The sequence below is a fragment of the Anabrus simplex genome, chromosome 1 (assembly GCF_040414725.1).
Source record: "Anabrus simplex isolate iqAnaSimp1 chromosome 1, ASM4041472v1, whole genome shotgun sequence".
Classification (NCBI taxonomy): domain Eukaryota; kingdom Metazoa; phylum Arthropoda; class Insecta; order Orthoptera; family Tettigoniidae; genus Anabrus; species Anabrus simplex.
In genome coordinates this window covers 1246577735-1246595568 of record NC_090265.1, presented here as the reverse complement: position 1 = coordinate 1246595568, position 17834 = coordinate 1246577735, and the positions used below count along the sequence as shown (strand labels likewise).

Below are 17834 nucleotides of genomic sequence, written 5' to 3'. Positions count from 1 at the left end.
ATTGGACCTTTATGTTTTCTTATATATATGATATGAGTAAAGAAGTGGAATCTGAGATAAGGCTTTTTACAGATGCTGTTATTTTGTATAGAATAATAAATAAGTTACAAGATTGTGAGCAACTGCAACATGACCTCGATCTAGATGTTAATATAAGGAAAGATCTTCATTGGGGTAATCACATAAATGGGATTGTAAATAAAGGGTACAGATCTCTGCACATGGTTATGAGGGTGTTTAGAGGTTGTAGTAAGGATGTAAAGGAGAGGACATATAAGTCTCTGATAAGACCACAAATAGAGTATGGTTCCAGTGTATGGGACCCTCACCAGGATTACTTGATTCATGAACTGGAAAAAATCCTAAGAAAAGCAGCTCGATTTGTTCTGGGTGATTTCCGACAAAAGAGTAGCGTTAGAAAAATGTTGTAAAGTTTGGGCTGGGAAGACTTGGGAGAAAGAAGACGACTGCTCGATTAAGTGGCATGTTATACCAATATTGTTGGTCCATTATTGGACATTATAAATTTTTCAGCTAACTCATTCCTGGTTGCCAGCGTTTCGCCCCAGTGTGCTAAGTTGGGCTCATCAGTTAGTAAATAGCACACCCACCAAGATGCATGGCTAGTGCATACTGTGGAGCCCATCATCATCATCAATGAGTTATTTCATTCCTTCCCCTTTACCTGGGGGAAGGTGAGCCACCAGCTGAACAAAGCAGCTCTTAGGCCGATAGAATAAAGATTAAGCAGTGTCGTGGGAAGTGAGAGGTGAGAATGTTTTGTACATACATGATGGGAGAGGGTAGGAGAGTATCTGGCGCAGAGGCAGAGCGGCCCACAGGATGATCCTGCATCACACCCGTCATAGCTGGCCCCCGCTAACTCCTCGTTTATTGAAATTGCATCAAATACAGCAGTGCACATACAGAGATAATATAAATAAGTACAGTAATACATTTACATAGTGGTATAATACATAGGTAGGAGAATGTGGGCAAAAATTGAAGTATGTAAGAAAATACTATACATGAGAAAAATGCAACGTAAGTATGTCCATGCCGGACTCTTGCGGCACTTGTTAGAAGTAAAACAAAAATATCAAGAAAACACTGTAAACAACCAGAGCTTGAAAAACATGTGGCTTGATGTAAGTGCAGAGCGGTGAGAACTAGCAAGATTCCGTAACCTGTTATGCACATAACTGAGTAGGAGTAGAGTGTTCGTATAAACATATTAAATTTAACAGCGATATGCATGTAGACATAAATTAAGCTGTGAGCTTGCATCTGGGAGATAGTAGGTTCTAATCCCACTGTCGGCAGCCCTGAAGATGGTTTTCCATGGTTTCCCATTTTTTTTTTTTGCTATTGTTTTACGTCGCACCGACACAGATAGGTCTTACGGCGACGATGGGACAGGAAAGGGCTAGGAGTGGGAAGGAAGCGGCCGTGGCCTTAATTAAGGTACAGCCCCAGCATTTGCCTGGTGTGAAAATGGGAAACCACGGTAAACCATTTTCAGGGCTGCCGACAGTGGGGTTCGAACCTACTATCTCCCGAATACTGGATACTGGCCGCACTTAAACGACTGCAGCTATCGAGCTCGGTAGGTTTCCCATTTTCACACAAGGCAAATGCTGGGGCTGTACCTTAATTAAGGCCATGGCCGCTTCCTTCCAACTCCTAGGCCTTTCCTATCCCATCGTCACCATTTGACCTATCTGTGTCGGTGCGACGTAAAGCCACTAGCAAAAAAGAAAAAAGAGTGGGGGTACCAGGCGAGTTGGCCGTGTGGTTAGGAGCACACGGCTATGAGCTTGCATCCAGAAGATTGTGGGTTCGAATTGTACTGTCAGCAGCCCTGAAGATGGTTTTCCGTGGTTTCCCATTTTCACACCAGGCAAATGCTGGGGCTGTATCTTAATTAAGGCCATGGCAGCTTCTGTCCAGCTCGTAGGCCTTTCCTATCCCATCGTCACCATAAGACCTATCTGTGTTGGTGCAACGTAAAGCGACTAGCAAAAAAAAAGTCATGGTCAGATCGTGCTATAAGATAGAACTGTAAATATAAGTATAAAACAGCAACAGATTAATGGTGAGAATAACAAAAACAATTACTGCGAGGAATGAAAATGCGTATGAGTGGAACAATATTAAAATAGTAAGAGAAATGGGGGTATGGAGCAATGAATATGTTACATAGACAAAACTTGATGGCAGATGGCACTTGTGGTGCCTGAAGATCAGCAATATAGCAGGGAGAGGCTATAATTACCACTGCCAAGAGCAACCGAGTAGCACAATTGTATAATTAGTGAAGTGCCAGAGAGGGCAGTGGCAACAGGGGGAGGGAGAAGCTACGTAATAGGGGGTGGAAATAAATAAGACTAGAAGGGGTACGGGCATGTTGGTGGATTGCAGTGGCAAGGGGAGAGAGGATGGGGACCTTTTATAAAGTAATTGAGGCAGAGATCGTGAACATGAGTAAGGATGGAAGGGAAGGAGTAAAGCGGTTGGAAATGAACAGGGGTGTCATAGGGAAGATGATAAGCAATGTGTATGGCATGTCGGTCTAACCAGAACAAATGTGTGTACTGTGGTGGGTCAGCTGTCAGCCAGGTCAGTGAAGCATGACTACAGGGCAAATAAAGGTTTTATAAATGTTAAGGATTTGGGAAGGTCTCCACATATTCCCAGTAAATATACGGAGGACTCGGAAGCATTGAAGAGTGTTCTTATAGACAGAATTAAGGTGATGGAGCCATTTGAGGTTATTTTGGAAAGTTATTCCAAGGTATTTGAGGAGGTTAGTTTCAATTAGTGGGATATTGTACATCGTTAGAGGGACGCGGTATCGAGTCTGACAGAGGCAGGAATTGTGGCGGAAAACTATAAATTGGGTTTTAGTATTACAAGATATTAGAATCATTTCGTATTGATGGTTTTCACTTTACAAAAATAAAATAAAATGTATCCTCCTAATTCAATACAAAACATAATTCCATCATTAGATGCAGCAGTAAAATTCAAACATGTTTTGACTCATTTGAGCCATCTTCAGTGAAATAAGGGTGGGGGTTAAAGTAATCCAAATAATATAAGCTAAAAATGTGCTAAAAACTTAATGAAAGAACAAATGAAAAACAGAAAAGACAGATGGAAATAAAAACAATACCAATATGCAATATTTACATCACTAAATGGAGCAATAAAGTAACTCGCTGAAACAAATTCAGTGAACAAAGGGTTAATATAAAACATAATTGAAACCAAAAAATGTGCTAAACCTAAGAAAAGAAAACAGACTGAAACGAAACAATGTGCTAATAGTGAGGTTGCGAACCTCTTAAACTGAAAGTTTTTAGTTAGATAACACTTCAAAAACAGGATGAAATCACTGTGTTGAAAATTCAGGCTAACAGTCTGTCTTTGTAGAAACACCATACCATGAATGGCTAGGAGAGGAGCGAAAAACCTTGAGAAACCAAGTTTGGGAGGAGACAACGTGCCAGGTGAAATGTATGTGATAAGTGATGGGAAAAAACACTGATGAATTTAAAATTTTAGAATATCAGCATCTCAATTTCTTCTCAATTTAGTGGTCCGTTCTCGAAGATTATTTCCAATGTTGGCTAGGTGAGTTTGCCTTATTTTAAATGGTCGGGAGGACAGTGACAAAACTGAGAAGCTGTGTTAGAGGAATAACAGGTGCATGGTAAACTGTAAGTGACCATAGTGGAAACTGTCAATGAAGTTCCAGTCTGTAATGGAAAAAATGAGGTTGTGTGAGAAACTTGGGCTGATAAGTAAAAAGTGTAAAATGGGTGTGAAGAAAACATTAAACAACCTGCTGGGAATTGAACCTCGGACCCTTGTGACCAAAGGCCAGAACGCTAACCAGTTAGCCACGGAGCCGGACACTTATATGGTACTTAAAAGGTGGTTGTCCTCTTGAACTGGCCTGGCCTTCTCAAAGTTAACAGTCTCGTTTGTACGATTGTGTCTATTGTTGACTCAGCTGTGTTTGTGAGGATGGGAGGAGCGGAGGAGGAAGGGCGGTGCAGGGCTGGTGGGGAGAGGTTGGGGAGGGGGTAGTGGCAGTGAGTTGGAGAGAAGGAGGCAGGGTTTGTTTTTATTATAGAAGTTTTGACAAATACAGTATATGGAATGAATGTTTCAAGTAGAATGTTTTTTTTTTTTTCATTGATTTCATTTAAATTGTGAGAGGGGTTCTTGAACTGATCTAAATCGATGTGGATGCTCTCACTATTAGCACTTGTTGTTTCGTTTCCGTCTGTTATATTTTATTTTACTGTATTTTCTTAGGTTCCGCATTTTTTTGGTTTCAGTTATGTTTTATATTAACCCTTTGTTCACTGAATTTGTCTCAGCGAGTTATTTATTGCTCCATCTAGTGATGTAAATATTGTATATTGGTATTGTTTTTATTTCTATCTGTCTTTTTTGTTTTTCATTTGTTCTTTCATTATGTTTTTAGCACATTTTTAGCTTATATTATGTAGATTACTTTACCCCCACCCCTTATTTCACTGAAGATGGTTCAAATGAGTCGTAACATGTTTGAATTTTATTGCTCCATCTAATGATGGAATTATGTTTTGTATTGAATTAAAAGGATGCATTTAATTTTTTGCTTTGTAAAGTGGGTTTTAGTAGGGTTGACAGTTATGTGCTAGGAGTTAAGCCAAGTTGATAAGGGTATCAAAGTATGTTTGGAGTTTTCGGGTGAGGGTTCAAACACGCAGTTACCTACACTTGGCAGATGCCGCCCACCCTCATCGGAGGGTCTGCTTTACAAGGGCTGCACTCGGCTAGAAATAGCCACACGAAATGTAATTTAAGGGTTCGAACAGTGCATGTAAGGGCGAGGATAGTCAGGTCATCAGCATATTGATATGATTGGAGTGGGGGATCAGAATGGGGGATATCATAAGTGAATAGGATGTATAGTGGGGAGATATAGGGGAACCCTGAGCGAGGCCTGCTGTCATACGGAAGGTATAAGAGAGTTCACTATGGATGATGATTTGGGCTCTTTGGCGACAGAGGAAATTGCTTAAGAAACAGATGAGAGTGACAGAGCTTGAACAGGAGAACAGAATGCCAGACGGAATCAAATGCTTTGTCAACATCCAGGCACACCAAGGCAGCGGTCCGACAGGGACGGAGGAAGGATTGAAGGGAAGCAGAGATATGGAATAAATGATTTAGGGTGGCATGTTGGGATCGAAAACCTATTTGGGAAGGAGACCTAAGGAGCTAAAATAGGAAGTTAGGCGTTTACTGAGAATGTCTTCGAAGATTTTGCTGAGGACAGGTAAGAGGGAAATAGATGATAAGAGCGGAGATTGGAGGGGAGTTCGTTGGGTTTTAAAAAGAGGAGGATGTTGGCATTACCCCAATGATCGGGATAAAAGCAGGTATATAAAATAAAGGTATAAAGGAGGCTGAATTGGTGAAGGAAGAGGTGAAGGGCTTCTTTGATGTGGCGATACGTGATCTGATCAGGACCAGGGGCGGTATTTTTCTTGTTTTTGAGGTATCGTGCAATTTCCTGCGGGCCGGTGGGGGCGTTTAAGGGATGAGTGTAATCAACTGAAGAAAGGTGGTGGTAAGTTGGGTGAAGTTCTGGGAGAAGGGGATCAACAAGGTTGGTAATGATGGGTTCATGGGGATGAATCTGGTCGGGAACAGTTGAAGGAGAAAAGACAAGTCTACAGTGGTCAGCAAATAAATCTGCTTTGTCCTTGTCAGATAGTGGTTGAGTGTGAGGGTGGGGTAAATGATACATAGGAAGAGGTTTGTTAGTCTTGGTAAAACGGCGGAAAGTGGTCCAGAATTGTCGAGAGTCATGAATATCGATCGACTAGCTCAGTACATTTATCAGTCCAAAGTTTTCTCGTGTTAGCCTTGATATAAGAGCGAGCATGACGTAAGGTCCGATGATGTAATGTTGATGGGTCTCAAGTCCGAATGTATGAGTAGTGAAGTTCGTGAGCTATGTGTAATAAGCGCAAAGCCTTGAGGTGGATAGGGGGTTTGGACAGGTGATAAGTATGACGGGGTATATGGAGGTGGTCAACGGTAGTGATTACGTGTTCGAGGGTAGAAATGAGGGAGAGTAAGTTAGAGAGTGAGGTGGGGGGAGGAAAATTATGGAGATGATTGAGAATCATGAGGCGATAATTGTTTCAGTTGGTATGGAAAAACCGTCGGGTTACTGGGGATCGAGGAGGGGGTTGACATGTATGGGGTGACAAGAGCTGGGGCGTGGTCACTACCAATAGAAATGAGCTGTTTAATGGTAACAGAAGTAGAGAGAGAAGGAGAGAATAGAAGGACATCAGGAGTTGTGTTATGTGCGGGAAGGGTATGGAAGGGGAACGGGAAGTGCATGTCCCGGATGTGGGCACAATCATCATCATCATCATCATCAATCATCATCATTTCTTCGCTCCAACAAGCCGGGTGCGGTTGTGTACAAGCCTCTCCCAGTTTGTTCTATCCATCCACAGATGCTGCTCATATATGCGACACCAGTTCACATCTCTAATTTCAAGGTCCTTCACTATCTGTTTTTTTCCAAACATCACGAGGTCTTGGTTTTTTCCCAGGAAAATTGTGGTCAAAGTATGTTCGAGGAGTCCTGTGAGGGTTCATTCTTTTCATGTGACCATACTATTGCAATCTCTTCACTTCTATAGTCTCCAGCAAGCTTCTTTCCAATCCAAGCTGTTGTCGGATATCCACATTCCTTATTTTATCCATTTTTGTTTTTTGTAGACAAAAACGGAGGAACTTCATTTCTGTTGCCTGAAGACGACTCTTTGTTGGTCCAGTAAGTTTTGCTGCTTCCAGGCCATACGTCAATATAGGTACTAGATATATTTTGCACAAGCTGATCTTGGAAACTAATGGAAATGTTTCATCCCGAAGTATTTGACGTACAGCGTGATAGAATTTGGAAGCTTTCTGTATTCTGTTACTAATCTCTTGATGTATGGTATTGTTTGATGACAGAATACTACCTAAATACTGGAAGTTGTCTACAATATCCATCTCCTCATCTCCAATTCTTAGATGAACAGTTGGAGAGTTTATACTCATTTTGCTGATTTTGAGACCTAAGGTTGTAAAAGCTTCATGCCAGAGATCTAGTCTAGTTTGTACTTCTGTTTCTGTCTCACCCCATACCATTACATCATCAGCAAAAACCAGGGCATTAGTTGTTGGATCCTTTCTCTTAACCGCTTTTAAAACTTCGTCCATTATGATTATGAAGAGAAGTAGTGAAAGACAACTTCCTTGCTGGACTCCCCTTTTCGTTTCAAACCAACCTGACCTTCCATCCTGGATCTGGACACAACACTTGGTTTCATCGTATAATCATTGTACTCGTGCTATGATGTCATCAGGCACTTTCTTATGTCTCAGACATTCCCATATATGCCTGCGTGGTACATGATCATATGCTTTCTCGATGTCCAGAAAAACAGTTGGGCACAAACATTATTAAATTCAGCATGTTGAGGGGCAGTGTAGGAATTGATATTAATACATCAGCTAAAATAATGTAATCATTTAATTGAGTATCTATGAATTTGATAAATTTGACAGGGACGGGATTTAGAGAGGGTAAATAAACTGTGGCAATTGTTAAAGCTTTATGAGGGATTAGAACTTCTACGATGAGGTATTTGTGAAAATGATTAACAAAAGGTGGGAAAATGTGTTAAACAACTGGAAGGTCCTTTTGGACACCTATAGCAATACCGCCCCTGCCACGAGTGAGGCGTTCTGCGCTGTAAAGTGTGAAAGAAGGGAACTGTGGATTTTGTCTACGGGTCAAAAAGGTTTCATTCAGTACTAAAACATCCAGGGCATACAAGGAAAAGGAACTTTCAAACAGTGGTCGGTTGGACTTTAAAGATCGAATATTAGCACTAACTTAGAAAGGGAAACGCATTCAAGGGGAAGAATGCAAAGTGCATCTTATTCCCTGAATAAGAAACATCTACATGAGTATGAAGAACCAACCGGGCCACTAATTGAACTTGGGATAAGATATGAAGATGGTGAAAGACGAAGGAGGTTCTGTAATACCATCATAATAAAACGAATGATATTCTCAGAACTGGGAATGGGGAGGGAAGAGGAAAAAGCAGGGGAGGGGAGGTCCTGAGAGGTGACTGGGATAACGGTTTTGGGATGGGAAGATTCGGGAGCAGGCTTGGCTTTGCGTTTATAACTAAAATCCGGATGGGCTTGACTACAATTAATGCACTTTGTGGTGGACTTAATAGGGCAGTGGTTAGTAGGGTGCCCCTGACTGGGGCATATCGCACATACCTCAGCCTGCACACAATGTTGTCCTGGGTGGTGGTCGTACCGGTTGCATCTCCCACACCGGATCTTCTGAGGCGGGGAGCTGCGGGAAGGCTCCACCCGGTGCCTGCAGCTGTATATCATGGCGCCGTCTCGAAGCAGGGCATCCAGCGTTGCGCCGTCCCGGGATAAGATCCGAACCAGGCTGGTAGGACCCTCGGCGTTCCGGATCCTGATCACACGATAAATCATGTGACCATTCAACTGTAGCTAGCCACCACCTCGTCCTCCGTGTAGTCACGGTCGACGGTTTAGGTGACGGCCGAGAGAATGAACGCCGGTTTGGTCAGTGACTCCGGACGTCTAGCCAGGCGCTGCTGCGTCAGGTTGCTGGCGTGACAGTGTGACCCAAGCCAGTGCACTCCAATGTTGGTGTTGATATGGTTGAAATGGTTGAAATATGGTTTGGTCATTTTGATGTTGATGCCCCCTCGTGTTTTCTGGATTTCAGGTTTGAATTCGTGAAGATTGGGTATGAAGTGAGCTAGGAGCTGATAGATGTAACGAAAATTTTCCTTGTCAGGATCAATATGGATAAGTTTGTCCATGTAGAAGGGTGAGGGAATAGCAGTGGTTGATGAAATGAAATAGCATATGGCTTTTAGTGCTGGCAGGGTCCGAGGACATGTTCGTTGGTTGATGAAGTAGATGTGACAATACTCTGGCTATGATTATGCGGAGGTAATGCAGAATTTTGTGCAGCCTGGGCATAGCTCCGGACGTTGGTGGGCATGTAGACTGGAGCAGAAACCGGGCCGGAAAGATGGAAGCTGGTAGGAAACCACAAGGTTTAAGGGTGATATACCCATAGCTGGTGGTGGGTTGGGTGGAGCCCCCTGCTCCAGAAAGTTCTCGAACAGAGCTAACTGGGGTGTAGGTTGATCCGGAAGAGCTTTCTGGGGAAGCCTCAGCACGGATGTTCTTACGCCCTGAAACAGGGCTAGGAGAGTTATTTCCTGTGCGGCCTCAACTCAATTTCTGCATATCAGCATCCATTTCCTCTGAAGGTGGTGGCAATCGAGATGGCTGACTCATGGTTGAAGAAAGTCGTAGAGAAATCTCGAAGCTTCTTGAAGGTTCCAGAAGCTTGTTGTCACGGAAAACAGATGAATTGTCACACAAAAACGCGGCCTACTATACTGATCTGACGAGCGTGGAGGCCACTGCGTAGGCTACTTGGAGCCACCGGCAGTGCTAATGGATTATGAGAGACTTTGTCTCATTATCAAAAATTGATGCCTGCCTGGCGATCAGATGATATAGATGTAGATTCCCATAGGGAACCTGAAATATTTTACCCGAATAAATTTATAATAAGATATTGTTGGTCCATTATTGGCCATTATAAATTTTCCATCTAGCTCATTCATGGTTGCTAGCATTTCACCCCAGTGTGCTAAGTTGGGCTCATCAGTTGATAAAAATCACACCCACCAAGACGCATGGCTACTGCATCCTTGTAACAAACAACTTTTACGTACTGCTCACTGAATACTTCCGCCCTTTGAAGATCCTGGCATACACACTTTCCTTGTTCATTAATGATCCCTGCAATGTCCTTCTTGGAACCTGTTTTGGCCTTAAAATACCTATACCTGCCTTTCGATTTTTCACTAAAATTTGTATGACTGCCAATTATGCTTGCCATCATATCCTTAGCTGACTTCTTTGCTAGATTCAATTTCCTAGTAAGTTCCTTCAATTTCTCCTTACTTCCACAGCCATTTCTAACTCTATTTCTTTCCAACCTGCACCTCTATCTTAGTCTCTTTACTGCTCTGTTATAATCATTGCTTACGCTATTATACAAGGCTGGGAAATACAAGGCCTCGCTGGTCGTGAAACTGGTTCCCGCTCGGGCTTGTGAAATGCATTATTTTGCTGCTAGGTGCGTGCTTCTTAGTCATAAAATTTTGCAGGCGAGGTACTCGTTCAAACATTCACGAGTGTGTCAAGACGTATTTTTGTATTTTATGAACTTTCTTGTGCTAGTGCAAGTGATTATAATTGAGTGATTGAAATTAATGACCGTATTTACATAATGTGAACATTGGATAAACTTAAAAAAACATTGTGTGCTGTAGTGTTCCTTATTGCAAATCAAAGATCTTAAAAGAGTGTGGTATTTCATTTCACAGATTTCTGAAAGACGAGGAACTTAAAACTAATTGGTGTTTGGCAATCTCTCGTCAGGGAATTAGACTGGGATCTCTGTGGAAACCTAGTGTACATTCCGTTGTTTGCAGTAGGCATTTTAAGGACTCAGATTATAGTGTGAGCACAGCACTAAAAATCCTACTTCCGAACGTCATTCCATCCGTATTTCAAGACTTTCCCAGACACAAACAAACACAATCACATACAGGAAGACTGCTTCAGAGGAAAGCTTTAGAAGTGGGAAATGAAGCTAAATCCTATAAGAAAATGGAATTTCATGTGGAACCAAGCACATCTGCAGCCAGTGAAGGGAATGACCCTCCACTTGTACTTATCAGTGAACCATTATATAAAACCACAGCCACACAGTGTTATTTTAAACATAAACTATACACTGACTTAGCAAATGTCATGGGATAGTCACCTAATAGCATGTGGGGCCTCCTCTGGCCCTGTGAACTGCAGTGAGACGCCATGGAAGTTAGTCGACAATGCTGGTCTGTTCGTGGGTGTAGGGTCCATGGCATGGAGCCTGCGTTCCAGGACATCCTAGAGGGTTCATATCGTGGCTCCTGGGTAGCCATAGCAGTCATTGGACCTCCGCTGTCTGTTCCTGGAACCATTCCCAGGCGACGTGGGAGCGATGTGGCAGTGCGTTATCATCTTGAAACACCGCAGAACTGTCTGAGCGCTGAAAGGCTAAAAATGGGTGGAGATGGTCTCCGAGCAGCTCAACATACCGCGTACCATTCAAAGTCTCTTCCAGAAAAACTAGGGGGCCCATTCCATACCAGGAAAATGCACCCCAGACCATAACAGAGACACCAGCGCCCTGGACCACACCTTCGAGGCAGACGGATCCATCGCTTCATGTGGTCTGCGCCATACAGGTGCCTCCCATCGGCATGGTGCAGTTGAAATCGTGATTCATCTGACCCTATCACATTACGCCATTGTTCCAGTGTCCATCACTGGTGACTGGCGACAAATGCGCATCGTTGTGCCCGATGATGTTGGATTAACAGTGGCACTCGTGTGCGGCGCCGGCTCCCATACACCATAGAACCCATTTACCTACAGATTGTCCACTGGGAGACGTGTCTAGCATGTCCTGTGTTGAATTCAGCTGTGATTTGTTGCACGGTTGCCCATCTGTTGCTATTGACAATCCGTCTCATATGTCGCCGGTCACGGTCATCGAGGGTGGCTGGACGGCCAGTCGTTCATCTGTTGTGGACGGTGACATGATACACCCTGGACACGGTTTATCGTGTGAAGCTGAATTCCCGCACCACTTCCGAAATCGCACTTCCCATCCATCGGGCACCATCAGCTCACGACGACGTTCCATGTTACACCTGTCACATGCACAGCAACAGCTCACAAGGACTCCTATACAACTGCCGCTGGCACAGGGGGCGTGTGGTGCGCAGACAACACACCTGCGCATCAGTGCTTCGCTATCCCATGACATTTGCTCAGTTAGTGTACTGCACTAAATTAAGTTTGAAACTGAAAAGAATAGCCAGAAAATGTAGGAAACAAAGAGCACTTATAACAGCAGAAAAATATTATTACCACTTTAAAAGAAAGGGTGCATCAATTCAAAAATGAAAAAAAATCATGGACTTGACAGTCAACTAAATAAAATTACAGGACTAGTTGAACAAGGTGATTTGAAAGCAAATTTCCTAATTGAGCAGATTCAGGCTTTTTGTAAGCAAAAGTGTAAATTCAGAGAGAGCACTATAAATGGCTGCATATTACTGTCCAACAGGTCATCCACAGGCTACAGGTTCCTAAAATTTCTTAATATTTTGCACCTACCACAGCAAATAACGTTAAAAACTTACATTGGCCATTCCAGAGGAGAGACAAAAATTACTTCTTTGGTCGAGCTCGTCTGGTTGCAGAAAAGAAATCATTACAGCACGATAATGAAAAGGTAGGTTATCTCATCATAGATGAGATGGCAATAAAATCAAAGCTGGTCTATGACAGGAATTTGGATATGCTTCTTGGAATGACTGATGTAGAGAGAGATGCTGTCGGTGTTGAAGATAAGCTTGCTAATAAATTGCTCTGCATTCTGTTCAAAGGTCTTTCCACACATTACAGGATTCCTGTGTCATATTACACACAGCCTGACAGGAGATCAACTAGCCAAATTAACACGCAAGGCCTTACTGGTTGTTGAAGACTGTGGATTCCAAGTCGTCCGAATTGTGACGGACAATTGTCAAGTGAATGTTGCCATGTTCCTTTCCTTGTGTGGAAAGGAGGCAGATCTTGTACATCAAATTTAGCACCCATTAGATCCCAGCAGGCCTATATTTTTTAGTTTTTACCCTAGCCATATATTTAAAAATGTAAGATCACAACATCTGAGCAGAAATTTTAAAGGAAATGGTAATGTGATAAGTGCAGAACGTGTGAAAAACCTGTATCACCTTCAAAAACAATTGGTAGTGGAACCTGTGTGGAAATTAACTAGGAAAGTAATATACCCTACAAATCTGGAAAAGATGAATGTTGCAAGGGCTAAAGTAATATTCTCAACAGACACTATTGCTAGTCTAAGGAGTTTGGTGAAGGTAAGACCAGAAGAAATTGGTGACAGGAACAGCTTCAATGAAACCCTTTAGGATCTAGAAATCTCACTCCCAGTTTCCCACATACCCAATCCATAGTCTCATTTAAATCCCCAATCACCTTCCAGTCAGTATCCCTCCTACTGATAACAGTCTCCGCTTCCTTAAACTTCAGCCTGCTGCAATTACCACATCCCACACGCCCTCAACTATGTTGGTACTTATACCTGCTTGCCTTACATTGTTGGTACCAATGTGAAGCACTACCACCTTCTCCTTTCCCTCCTCCTTATCTTCTACTTTCCTCAACATCTGCCTTAACCTAATTCCTGGATAATACTCTACCCTGCTTCCCTTTCCTCCACACACTTTTCCCACATGTCTAACAGTGGAATCCCCCATGACCAGAGCCTCAACCCTATCCACCTTAATTTGATCCTCTCCCCTTCTGGTCAGCCGTATCTTTCCTGACGGTTGCAGAAGCTACTTCCTCCTCCCTTTTTTCCTCCCCATAACCTTATTGCACCTGTCTTTTCCTATCCTCTACCCTACATTTCCCTTTCCTACCTTTTTCTTTCCTCCTACTTCCACACTTCTCAGCAATGGTTCTCCTCCGTTCATCTTTCCTCTGTTATTCTACCTGCAATGACTCATACCGATTTCTCACTGACACCTGTCCTGAATTATGATCCTGAATAGAGCCCTTATCCTGCAATGTCCTTCTCCTTAAAACATTAGACCACCTGTCTTCTTCAATACCCACCTTTCCTTCCCATCCCTCTTTTGCACCTACTGTATCCTCTACATTATTTGAGGGAGGCCTACTTTCCTTCTTTACAAAATAATGTAAAGAAAATAATAAATAAAGTAACTTATTCTGTGCACAAAAAAATTAAAGGAAAGAAATATTACAATCACATGAATAGAATAGAACCAGCTTTTGGGTGGTTAGGCCGTGTGCATTTTGCAGAGTTTCGCCCAGATTGCCATTTGGGCTCATCAGCTGGATTGACACACCCCTCCAGGACTCTGCTTAGCAGTGGTAGACCAAGCACATGGTCCCACCGTGTTAGCAAATAGAGATTGCTAACCTGCTAAAGGAGAAGTGAATTCTCCATTTCCAAAAAATATTACTCCCCATGGAGTTAGAATATAAAAAATGGCTTTCACGGCTGCAGATCTTACAATCACATGAATAGAACCAGCTTTTGGGTGGTTAGGCTGTGTGCATTTTGCAGAGTTTCGCCCAGACGTGCCATTTGGGCTCATCAGCTGGATTGACACGCCCCTCCAGGATTCTGCTTAGCAGTGGCAGACCAAGCGCATGGTCCCACCGTGTTAGCAAATAGAGATTGATAACCTGCTAAAGGAGAAGTGAATTCTCCGTTTCCAAAAAATATTACTCCCCATGGAGTTTGAATATAAAAAAGAAAGAAAGAAAGAAAGAAAGAAAGAAAGAAAGAAAGAAAGAAATATTGTCTAGGTTAGTACACAAAGGTCACATGACAATAAGATAATTATCAATCAATCAATCAATCAATCAATCAATCAATACTGATCTGCATTTAGGGCAGTCGCCCAGGTGGCAGATTCCCTATCTGTTGCTTTCCTAGCCTTTTCCGAAATGATTTCAAAGAAATTGGAAATTTATTGAACATCTCCCTTGGTAAGTTATTCCAATCCCTAACTCCCCTTCCTATAAATGAATATTTGCCCCAGTTTGTCCTCTTGAATTCCAACTTTATCTTCATATCGTGATCTTTCCTACTTTTATAAACGCCATTCAAACCTATTCGTCTACTAATGTCATTCCACGCCATCTCTCCGCTGACAGCTCGGAACATACCACTTAGTCGAGCAGCTCTTCTTCTTTCTCTCAATACTACTTCGTTGTACAAGCTTTTTATCCTACAGCACTCTAACAGGATGAAAACTGCCATTAATTACTGAATACCGAAAGAAATACACAAGAGTTATACAATTCTAAACTGCAGTTAAGCCTATCCTAATTACAACAACAGAATTCTAGTACAGGACTTTCTACAGATACTTCTAGTACACAATTATTTCACAATAATAGAATAAGCATGCTGATGTCTAATAAGATATTAAAATACACTACAATAATTTTTAAACTAAGTTCAGATGTATCCTAATTACAATAGGTTTTGACTAAGCACAACCAACAAAATTAAATGCATAGACAGATCATTATTAGTACTATTTTATCTTACTAAGCTCTAATAGAAATGAAAACTGCCATTTAGTTAAATGCTGAAGTATCAAAAGAGCTTCGAACACAAAGATACACATGAATATACCAGGCAAGATACTGCATCTACACTACAATTCTCAACTAAAATGTGGTTATATGAGTTTTACAGCTGGTGGATTACTATTAATTTCCCTGCTCTGTGGGACAGAGAATAAAAGTGTCCTTAAATGTTGAAAAATAAGAGGTTGTCTACAGTAATTTCTAAAAAAAAAATCTCTCAAAACTATGCCGGGAACTTCAATTGCAAGTATTGGGATATAGGAATTTGATTATTATCAGCAATCCGCTCTTAAATACTGAAAGATCGAGGGTGCAAAGTATAAATTGCGGACACCTGAACTACCAACGCGGTACTGCAAGTGATCAGAATACAGAAATCAGCTGATTTTTATTTATATTTTCATGACTACACTATACTCTTTGTTCACAATTGTAGCCAACAATGATTACGAATTTGAATACAAAGTCCGACAGTATTTAAACATAGGAATTTCATTTTGTCCGTATTGAACTGAGAAAGGATGTTAGGAAAAACTTTAGGTGGACCGTTTTAAGTTTTTCCTAACATCCGTCCGACAGTAGTCGATAACAATACGACTGTTAACTATTTCTCTAATGAAACACTGTATATTTTGTTGAAACCCTTTCTTTAAACAAAATTAACAACAGTATCGCATATTTGCGAGAGTTAAAAACATGTTAACTAACATAGTTCAGGAAAAGTTTGAAGAAAAGCAAGAATCTTATGACATTCTTAAGTTTTTAACATGGTGCTAACTAACAACTTGTTAGCATATATTTAACAACTGTTGATGAAACAGTGCTTTGAATTATGCGTGGCTGCAATTGAGAAAGTGTCCAACCATCTGCCTGAGTCTACATGATGGCAAAAACTTATTTGTTGTGTCTTCTGGCATTATTTCTTTTTTTTGTAACTTTTCCCTATTGCATCAATAAAGGATGTCATCTACTTTATTGGCCGTGTTACTGATACCAATTCTAAGCTGAGGGGCATATTTAGAACCGAGAAAACAAGTTTTTAAAATGTTGCCTTACAATCAGGTAAATACTGCTATCATCATTATTTCCTGGGATATCACATTCTGGAGGTTGTACTTTATGCCAGTTTACACTTATATCCCCAGTATCTATATTTAATATTTTCTTTTAGCTGAGTGGAAAGAGTATTCTCTTGGAGCTCGCCAAAGTTGTCCGAGTCAGGTGATTCAAGGCAACCTGTAGCAGCAACACACGTGATTCACTTTCAGTGAAAAGTATAAGTCACTCTCTTTTATTATTGTCAACATAAAAAGACACCACAGTGCTTTGAATGGTGCCTGGCAGGTGGCTGCAATTGAGAAAGTGACCGACCATATATCTCGCAGACTCTCTGTAGTTCTAGAGTTAAAACTGATTTAATTCCATTAATTTTTATATACTCTTTACCAGAATATCTACGCTTCTTTCCTACATCAAACGTTGTTGAAAATCAATTGAAATATGTTTAAAATGCTGAACTCCTTTTTCTGTGTTTTATTTGATGATTTACATATATAATTTAGGAATATTGAACAGACTATGATTTTGTACCAGACTTATTCAGTGTGTATCTTTTATGTTTAATTAACTGCTTCGGATAATGGCAAATATTTTGTGTTCCCTAGGATTTTTTTCTTTTTGTTCCTTTGTCTAGATCAGTGGTTCTAATTTTTTCCTTGTTTCAGCGCACTGTCTTTTGTAGCGAGTTCCTGCAGTACACTAACGGACTAGTTAGCAACAATGCAAAACACACTATCTTGTGCATGCACAGGTTACTTTGTAGGCTTATTATAACACCGTTTCTTTCGTATTCTGGCATGTTTTAAGGTTGATTGTTTGTTTAACTCATGGTATGTAGGATGCCTAGTAAATTATCACTTATCTGTAGAAGATATTCAGTTTAGTCAGTTGTTGCTGTGATCACAACCAAAGCATGCAAAGGCTGTAAGGCTGTGGTACGAAGAGCAGTTATTTTTGAAAAGCCTTAAAGGCCTCTTACAAAGCTGCCAAAATAGTGGCAAAAAAATGTATCCCACACGAGAGGCATCTGTCAGTTGAAAAGGAAATGCATCTGTGTTTGTCATCAGTTCCACTACAAATTGGGCTCTTGTGTAAGAAATGACAAACTCAAGTTTATCTTTAACAACTAAAATATTTTATTGTAAACTATGAACCAATAAACCCTCTGTGTAACAATTTGTTTAAGCTCTTGAAATTGTACTTATGTTCCTTTTTCAAATTACATATTAAGAGAAATTATAATTATTTTTAACAGATACATCACAAAAACTCTAAGGTTTCGCAGCACACCTAATGAATCTCACAGCTAGAGTAGCATGTCCCGGCAGATACAGTGAATTACTGGG

At 41.3% G+C, this 17834-nt stretch overlaps 1 protein-coding gene across 1 annotated transcript in view; it reads left to right on the top strand.

The window, feature by feature from the left end:
- Positions 1-17834, top strand: part of LOC136858244 (TBC1 domain family member 19) — a 278312-nt gene that overhangs the window by 128583 nt on the left and 131895 nt on the right. The gene's annotated exons all lie outside the window — the stretch shown is intronic.